The sequence below is a fragment of the Aythya marila genome (assembly GCF_965140915.1).
Source record: "Aythya marila genome assembly, contig: HAP1_HAP1_SCAFFOLD_304, whole genome shotgun sequence".
NCBI lineage: Eukaryota > Metazoa > Chordata > Aves > Anseriformes > Anatidae > Aythya > Aythya marila.
Window position 1 is genome coordinate 32,437 of NW_028137351.1, and position 10,064 is coordinate 42,500.

Consider the following 10,064-nt stretch of genomic DNA (forward strand, 5'->3'; position numbering starts at 1 on the left):
GAGGAAGATCAGAACAAGGTAGCAATAGGTACTACCGATCCAAAGGGGAAAGAAGTTGGAGCAGAGAAAGATACTATCGAGACGAAGCACGGAGATGGGAAAGATGTGGCTATTACAGTGATTACTATTCACCTCATGCGACAGGAGACAGTAGAGAGAGAAAGTTCTCTCACGGCGATTCAGCCTTTGACAGATTGACTGCAACTTACTACAGCAGGTCACATAAGCATTATCATTACAAAAGCAGATGGCCTCACGGTTCCCTCTTGAGAGAGGAAGATGTACGTCGCTTTAGCACACCCCGAGCAGACTTGCATCGTTGCTCGGTACCTCAGCAACATTCCGGAAGACATTCTCGTGAAAGACATGCGCTTCCACCTGTGTCAGCTCATTTGGAGAACTGTCGCCAGAAAAATGAAACAGAAGGAAACAGAAAAAGAAAATATACCCGTGCAGAAGGTAGTGAAAGTGAAATAGAAAGGAAAGACAGAAAGATAGAAAAGGAGCTTTTAGGTGGTGAAAAAAATGCAAAAATATCACAAGTTCTGGAAGAAAAAGAAGTCTAAGGATAAACATGGAGAGAAGGATTCCAAGTAAGCAAGGATTCTGGCATACTCCGCATTTTTTATCCTAATTCTTTTCTGGGTGCTTCTCATGTCTTCCTTTTTTTTTTTTTTTTTTTTTTTTTTTTCTGGTAGTTTCTAAGTTCTTTAGATAGCACCAGCTGGCTGGGGATCATGTTGTTAGGTTGATCAGTGAAGACAGGAAAGCTCTTGCTGAATTGTGTCAGAGCACTAGCTTTGGACCACATAGTTCGAATCACATCCGTACACCATTCCAGATTAGGTTAAAAGATTTTTTCTGCTTGCACGTATTCCAGAGCTAGCCGTTGTTAATGATCTGTGTACAAACCAGGACCTATGGTCCTTCAATCTGACAGCTTAAGTTTGCTGCATCTAAAGTAAGTTGCGTGTGCACAAAGCACCACAAAATAGCTGACATGCTGCAAATCATCACCTGTGGTAAAATAAATCAGGTTTCATATAGGCAACAAGTGCCACATCTTTTTTTCCCTTTTTAACTTGCATGTTTCTTTCAGACTTCATGATTTGTGTTTCTGTGCGCTCCGCTTTGACAATGCCAATCGCAAGCGTAAGAAAAAGAAGAAAAAGGAGAAGAAAAAGAAGAAAAAGGAGAAACACCAGGAAAGCAAAAGGCTCCTTGGAACACTTAGATCCTCGTTTCCAGAAGATAACGCGGGAGAAGAAGGAAGAATCCCATCCTCCAGATGGCTCTTCATGTCAGTAATGCAGAAGTGAGAGCAGTAAACAACCTTACAAGGAAGGGAAGACTTCCAGTGCAGGCGAAAGCAAGAAATACTGCTCCATCGCATCCAACGACTATACTAAAGGTAAGCGGCCACAGCGTGTGTGAGGAATTCCTTTTATATTAATCTCGAGATTATTTCAAACAGTCTTGAAGTGCTTGATGACTTAACAGTCTGCAGATTTATTATCAAATCAAAAAAAAAAACCCACTTGGTAGACTATTTTTTTCCCAGTTTTGAATGGCCACTAGGAAAGAAGGCCTGAAATAAAGAGGTTAAAGGCAAATGGTTTTCATTTGGTTTGATGATGAAGTGGCAAACAAGAGGAAGAGTTGCAAGCTCCCTTCTTAAATTCAGTCCAGCCAAGTAGGAAAAGTAAATGTGGACGGACAGCTGTATCTTGGCAAAGAAGATAGTAGGGAGCAAGGAGGTTTAGCAGTCAAGATGGAAGGTGATGCCATGAGGCTTAGAGGCTAGTAATGTTCTAATGAACATGGCCAAGTCTTGCGCTGGGCAGCCTGCTTGGGTCCAAAGCCTGCAGTCCTCCCCAAGATGTCGGCGAGGGGCTGGTGAGCCGTTGGGACGGAACCCCCGTTGCCCGGGTTCCCCAAGCAACCGCCCCACTCTCCAGCCACCATGGCAGGTCCAGCAGCCGGCTCCCGCTCCTCCCGGGGCTGCGGCCCTGCTGGCGAGCCCAGCGCCCCAGAGCTCAGCCCAGCGGCCTTTTTCCCACAGAGGGTTTCCCCAGACGGCTTCCGCGGCTTGCGCAGACGCAAAACTCCCCCTTCGTCGTCCCAGCCGTGCCGCCAACGGTGGCTGCCTGGCTGCTGCCCTCCCTCCCCGGAGCGACGGCGCTGCCCTTGCAGCCCACGCAGGTACCCACCCTCCCCTCCGCGCTGCCCCAGGCCACCGTCTGGCACGTGGTGCCGGGGGTCCAGGGGCAGGTGCTGCAGCTCCCCGCCGGGGTGCAGCTGCCACCTGGGGGGCACCTCCCAGCCCAGGGGCACCACCTGCAGCTTGGGCAGCTCCCCGCCGGGGGGCAGCTCCCTGCTGTGGGGCAGCTCCCCGCCGTGGGGCACCAGCTGCAGCTGGTGCAGCTCCCCGCTGTGGGGCAAAACCTGCAGCTGGTGCAGCTCCCCGCTGTGGAGCAAAACCTGCAGCTGGTGCAGCTCCCAACCATGGGGCACCAGCTGCAGCTGGTGCAGCTCCCCGCCGGGGGGCAGCTCCCCCACACCGCTCCTCCCTGTGCCCCCGTCCATCAGTGGGGACAGCCCATGGTGACGGGGACACTGGTACCCCACCATGCGCTGGGGCTGGGGCCCAGGGCCGTGCTCCATGGGGAGCTCCTGCACCCCGCAGGCACCTGCCTGTTGCAGGCCCCCGCCCAGCGCAACCCCCCGCCACCCCTCGTCCCGGGGCCTCCGCTGCGGGGGCAGGCGCTCCCCACGCCCCGCACCCTGAGCAGCAGCCGGGGGCAGCTGCCGGAGCCCTGCTTGCACACCGTGGGGCTCAGCGAGGACCAGGGGCCCCCGCTGCCCGGCCCCACTGCCCCCAAGCCTGCCCAGGCTCCAAGGACCGCCAGCACCCAGACGGCGACGCCTGACGGTGAGTTTGGGGCTGGCACAGCCGGCCGCTGGGCGCCCCACACCCAGGGGCCATGGGAAAGCTGACATCGCCCGTCTTGGGGGATTTTCTTGCTTCGTCCTCAGCGGCGACAGCCCCGCAGGTGCCTGAGGAGCCCCCGCAGCTGCCCGAGCTGGGCCCTGATGCCTTTGCCGAGGCCTTTCCAGAGCTGGCAGGGGACAGCCAGCAGCTGCAGCACATGCAGGACGAGCTCCTGGCCGACCTGGACATCCCCATCCCCGGCATGGAGGAGCTGCTCAGCTGGCTCGATGCCGTGGAGCCCCAGGACGCCTTCCCCGATTTGCCCAGCAGTCCTGCCCTCAGCCGCTTCCTCTCGCAGCTGCCCGACCTCTGCGAGGACATCGAGGAGCCGAGCACGCAGGGACTGGAAGCCACAGGAGCCCTCGGTGAGGTCCCCTCAACCCCTGGGCTGCGCCCCGAGAAGCTTGAGGGTGGGCTGTCGCTGCAGTCCCCCGTCGTGCCAGCAGTGAGCCCCCCGCTCAGCCCTGCAGCCAGTCCCCTGCCCAGTGCGCTTAGGAGCCCCCTACCCAGTCCACCCCTGAGTCCCCCCAGGAGCCTCCCTGACACCCAGCTCCTCAGTGCCCTTAGTAGACCCCTGCCCCAACCCCCCCAGCGTTCCCTCAAGACCCGCCCCAACCCCAAGGTCCCCAGTGCCCTTAGTAGACCCCAGCCCAAATCCCCCCCGAGTTCTCCCAAGAAACGCCCCAACCCCAAGGGCCGCAGTGCCCTTAGTAGACCCCAGCCCAAATCCCCACCGAGGTCCCCCAAGAAACGCCCCAACCCCAAGGTCCCCAGTGCCCTTAGTAGACCCCAGCCCAAATCCCCCCCGAGTTCCCCCAAGAAACGCCCCAACCCCAAGGGCCGCACTGACCATAGGAGACCCCTGCCCAAACGCCCCCTGGGTCCCCTCAAGAGCCCCCCGCCTGCCCCTGCGTCCACCGGCACCAAGCGGGGGGCCAAGCGCCCTGCGCCCAGCAGCACCCCCGGGACAGCGCAGAGCTGCCAGCACAGGAGGCCGACGACAGAGAACCCCCCCGGCAAGGAGAGGAAGACGCTGCTGGGCCAGGCTGGCCAAGGCCGCAAGAGACCGTGCCAGGGGAAGACGGGTGGCAGCAGCACGGTGGCTGGCAGCAGCAGGGAAGCAGGCAGCAGCGGGCAGCAGCTGGCGATCAACAGCACCACGGCACCCAGCAAGAGAGCGCGAAGCCCGGGGGCTGCAGGGGGGCAAGGAGCAGCGGCGCCACCTCCCCGCAGAGCGCGGCTGCTGCCGGAGACTCCGAGTGGGGAGCCCCGTGCCGTGCGGCCCCAGGACAGGCTCTGTCCCCAGGCCAGCGGGGCCAAGACGCTGCAGCGCCAGCAGCCGGGGACAAAGACCCCCAGCGAGACTTTGCAGCCGCTGGGGGCCAGGGCCAAGGCGCTGGGGCCAGCGTGCCAGCTGGCCTGTGTGCAGCCGCAGCCCACCTCCAGCAGCCCCAGCAGCATGCCCAGCGCCCCGCCGACAGTGCCAGGCTCCAGCGCTGTGCCCGCTGCCCCCCGGCCCCCAGCTGGCGGCAAGGAAAGGGAGGTGCCAGCACCACCAGGCAGCACAGCATGAACAGGGGACGCCGCCATAGAGCCGGCGCCCAGAGCGCTGGGCCTGCCAGCCGCGTGAAGCACGTGCTCCAGCTTCAGCCACGCTCCTCAGCCCTTGCCCCTCTCGCTTGCCCTCTCCCCTCTCTCATGCTGGAGCTAGGGGATGGGCTTGCCACTCACAGGGATGGCAACAGCGCCAATGGCAAATGCGCGCGCGCCTCACCCAGGAAGGTGGCAATGGCAAGCTGGGGAGATGCTGGCAGCAGCTGGGCTGGGAAAGCTTGGCCATGGCAACTGCTGCTTGGGACACCAAAGGGCTGAGAGACAAGACTTGCTTCTTCTTTCGGGGCATTGCTCTTCTTTCCTGCCTTCTGGATTAAATTCCTCTCCTTAGGTGGTCACTCAGCAAGGCCTCTGCCTGCAGAGCACTTCTTCTTGCACTGGCATGCCAAGGGGATAAGAACTGGGAGGTCTTTGGGATAGCAAATGATCAGTGGGATGGGAAGTGATGATGGGGATAGCAATTCATTGGAATGGGACAAATGGGTTTTATTTGTATTAAATTTAAATTTTTAAATTTTCATTTAATTTATTGGTTTTCTTATTTATTTAATTAAATCCACTTTATTGACTGTGTTGTACAGTATGGCATTGTTTTATTATTATAAAATTATAAGTATTTAATAGTATTAAATATTTTTATATATTAATATCTTATAAACTGTAAGTATCATTATTTATTATTTTGTTGGTTTTTATTCCTTTTCTACCCTATTAAACTCTCTTCATCACAACGCACTGGTTTGGACTTTATTTTTCCTTCCGAGTCATTCTGGATTCACTCCGGATGGGGGGACACTAGCGAACGCCTGTGTGCTTCAGATCCAAGGTCACCTTTGCCCTCAACTCAAGATACATATTTGCATCTGTTGTTGTGAAACAAAATTAACAACAGGAACAATAAAGTTACCTACTTGCTAGCAGCAGCTCTACATTTGCTGGGGTCTGCTCTGTGCATTTTGAAGACCATTCCATGCTCTTCAGCCCCTCCAGGAGGAAATGTATGGTTCTAGGAAAATGCGTCTTGACCTGATGCAAAGCTGTGACGCAGCCTGCAGCTGCTGCAAGCCCTGGCATTTTACCTGCAGCCCCTCCAACAACTCTGATGTTCCCTGCATCGACTTCAACCACTGCGGCAGGACCTGAGGCCCCTCAAAGCCTTGTCACACACCCTGCGGCCCCTCGAGCCCCTGGCATGTTCCCTGCAGCCCCTCCAGCCCCTGGCATGTTCCCTGCAGCACCTCCAAGCCTGGCACAGGCCCTACAGCTGGCTCCAGGGACGACCCCGCTGCTGTCTCAGGCACCAATACACACAAGGGGAAGGAATGCATGCAGAAGTCATCTCGTTTCGGAAGGGCAGAAAGTCCTCCCAAGGAGGGGAAGGAGCAAGAGGAAGGCGAGGCAGCCTACCCCAAGGTAGGGCCATCCCAGGGCACAGGAGGCTGTTGGAAAGGAGATTAGATAGAAAAGCAGCAGGAAGCAGGTGATCCCCATCCCTGGGTGAGCTGCGAGCCATGGGACAAGATTGCAGCTGTCCTCCAGGCGAGCACATTGTCAGCTGGCTGCTGCGCTGCTGGGATAGCAGCTGCGGGAGCCTGGCAGCAGAGGGCAGGGAAGCCAAGCAGCTGGGATCCTTCTCTGGGGAAGGGGGCACTGAGAAAGCGCTTGCAAACAGGGCACAAGCCCTCAGCCTCTGGAGGCGTGAAGGAAAGGGATCCCTTCTGGGAAGATGCTGTGGGCTTGCTGAGGCTCGAAGAACAGACGGTGCTGGCTGCTACCAGCGTGCTGCAGCAGCGGCAAGACAGAGCCGTGGTGGTTTTCCTCAGCTGGGCAGCTGAGCTCCAGCACAAGCGCTCTCTCCCTGCCCCTCCTCCAACGCCAAGGGGAGAAAAGAGGCTGGCAAGGGCTCAAGGGCTGCCAGAAGGACAGGGAGATCACTCCACAAGGAGCGTCACGGGCAAAGCAGGCTCAGCACAGCCTGTTCCAGTCCAGCCCGGGGCCTGCTCCTGCGGGGGCTCTCCACAGGCCGCGGCCTCCTCCAGGCCACAGCCACCTGCTCCACCGGGGGCTCCTCCAGCCACAGGGGGGCTGCAGCGTGGAGATCTGCTCCACGGGGGACCCATGGGCTGCAGGGGGACAGCCTGCTCCACCAGGGGCCTCTTCCTGCACAGGCCGCAGGGGAACTGCTGCTGGGAGCCTGGAGCACCTCCTGCCTCCTGCTGCACGGACCTTGGGGGCTGCACAGAGCTTTCTCACTCCTCCCTGAGCCAGACGCTGCTGGGCAGCAGCTTTTGTTCCCTTTCTTAGATGGGCTCTCCCCCAGGCGCAAACATCATCCTTTTGCTCTGCGTTCTGGGCAGCAGCGGGTGGGTCCCTCCTGGAAGGAGCCTCCTGGAAGCGGCCCTGAGCTCCCATGGGGCAGCTGCTGCATTCTCCTCACAGAGGACACCCCTGCAGCCCCCCGCTCCCACAGCGTGGCCACGCAAACCCAAGCCAAGACACCGAGCGAGCCTCCCTGATTGCCAGCCAGCAGCTGGCTCAGCCTGGGACCCCAGGCCAGTGCCCACAAGACTCTCCTGGGCCTTGAAAAGCAAGCCTTGTGGGGACGGAGCACCCACAAAGAACGGACTCACACAACAGGACTCCTTGCCAACACCGCCTCACAGACACCTGGGCCTTGAGCGGGTAGCTCACCTTGAGCGAGCTCATTTCGTTCCCAGTAGCTGAAATGTGCCCTTTCGGGGGCATTTGGGGACTACAGCGTGCTGCTGAGAGGGATGTTGGAGCTCCTGCAGGGCAGTGCTTCCACTAAGGCAAGGCCTTTTCTGCATCTTCTACTGCCCTGCAAGCGAGGATGCTTGGGGCACACAAGAAGCTGGCAGGGGACACAGCTGCAGGGATTGCAGGGATTCCTAAAGTCATAGCCAAATACAAGAAAGACAGGAGGACGTGATGCTTCCGAGAGAAAGGAGCTTGCTTTGGGGTCCAAATCCGTCCCTTTTTCAGGGAAGGAAGAGATGTTGTGCATTTCTCTCGTCCCCCTGAGACAGCCACTGGGTGACGATGGTGCCAAGTGTCTGGAAAGAGACCTTGCTTTCTCAGGCCCAGGTGTCCAGCTGCACACCAAGGCCGTCCCTGGCTTCCAGGCGCAGTTGCCAGGCCCAAGGCTGAGCTCCCCTGCGATCCCCCAGCCCAGCAGACCTTGCTCCTGGCATTGTGGAGCAGCCATTTCACGGCAGCCTTTTCTCCTGGCAGTCAGCTTTGCGCCGAATGCTCTGTCACCGGGATGCCTGAGAGCTGTGGCAGCTCAGCAGAGGGTCACTGTCAGCCTTGGAGCGCACAAAGGTGGGTGGCCGCAAGTGCCCTGAGCGTCCAGCTCGCAATGAGGACTGCTGTGGCACTCAAATTGTCACCTGTTTGCTGCGATGCTGGGATACCTGCTCTGGTAGCCTGGCATCAGAGACCAGGGAAGCCAAGCAGCTGGGATCCTTCTCTGAGGCAGGGGACACTGAGAGTGGAAATGGAAATGGGGCACAAGCCCTCCGCCTCTCAAAGGAACCCCTCAGATGTTTAGGTATAGTAAACTTATGTGTATCTGTGTGACTCTAGACCACAACATGTTAGTGTTCTGGTTTGTCCACTGCTTTGTTGTGGGGGCTTTGAGTTGGCCTCTACTCTTTAGGTGAATGCTGACTTCATATCTATGGTGCACTTTATTCTTAAAATGGGAAGTTTCTACCAATTTCCTGTCCAAAGTTCCTCATAAGCCAACTGCAATCATCATTTCAGATGTATCTCCCAACTTACACATTTCCTATTTCTCCTTGATATTTACTCAAGAAATGCATTTTCACAGAGACATCATATTTTTCTCTCAACTGGCATCTGGCTGAGCAGAATGATGTCCTTTAATTCCCTTCCACACAATAGGCAACTTGTTCCTTCTGTCTTCTGAACACTTCCTCCTAAGTTCAATGTGAATACAAGCGGCAGAATTTTGCCTCATGTCTTAAATGTGTGGCAGGGCTGCCCTGTCAGGTGTATTTATACTGGAGAAAAAAAAAAAGAATAGCCATACACACCATATAACCACTTAACTTTTTCAGTTCTTCTGTTAACAGTGCATGAACATGGGGTTTTGTTGTTTTATTGTTTGTTTTAAACTCCTGACTGCCATATAGCAAACATGACAAAAAAAAAAAAAAAAAAAAAAAAGAAAAACAACAAAAAAACCACCCTTGGTTGAGAATCTCTAAGCATGGCTCTACTTTGTATTATCAAATGTCACTTCACCTGAACCATTTCAATCACAAGGGATATCCTTCTGTCAGGCTCGGTAGTACTTCCCAACTTTATGTCACCTGGAAATCTCAAAGCTCATATGTAATTTTTAGTCTTCGGCCACCACGTCCATACTGAACATACCTAAATTTGAAGTCATCTCTGCTCTGAATAGGAGGTTGGGTTTTCAGAGGTCCCTTCCAGCCTACATTTCTCCATGAGTCTTTGCCTCCTTAGCAGCTGCAGTTTCAGAACTGTCTCTGAGAATCACTACAGGGAACCTCTCCTTTGCCGGTAATTCCCTCTTCGAACAGTGTGAACAATTGCAAACTCCCTTGATTCACTTGCAGCCCCAAAGCCCAAATCCATAGATAAGGTATCAGAAGCTCACAGAAAGTGAAATAGATGTAGTTCATCCCCTGTGTAGGGGAGCACTGGTCCTACAAAGGCAAGCTACTAAATTCTCTGGAAACAAATTAGCTTTAATAAATTATCTTGTAAATTCCACATTACCCGCTACTTCCCTAGTCTTATCTCTTCTTGCCACAAAACTTTGCCCAGCGTTGATGTCAAACTAACAGGCCTGCACTTGTCTGGATCACTCTTTACATTCTCCTGGACAGAAGTGTATTTGTTACTCTCCCATTCTGGGGACTATCCCTGATTTGCACAGTTGTGATGTATTTTTCCTACTTGACTTGTTGTTCTGTGTGCCAATGCTGTTAATAGGCTAGGTAGATATCAGCTTGTCATTTTTCACTTGAATCACTGTAGATTTTTATTTCACCTCAGATGATGTTGTGCCTAGTGCCCTACCCTCATTTGCAATGGGAATCCTGTCACTGCCCTTAATATCACATTGTTGTTGCTGTTAGATGCAGGAAATAAGATTTGCAGTATTTGAGACATCATTAACTTTTGATCTATTTTTGCCTCGAGTATGCAACTGTCCTAATTTGTTCTCTTTGTTCCCCCTGGTTTCTGTGGCTTAAGTATCATTTACTATTATTGTTTAATTTCCTATGTGAAGGAGGTTTTGGGTCATTCGTACTTTATTTTTGCAGTTTTTAACCTCTGAAATGTACCTTTTCTCATTGCTTTTTTCCCATCTGAATTTTGAATTTTAACTCTGCCTTCTCTGCACTCCAGTCCCAGAGATGCTTAGTCAGACTCAATGATT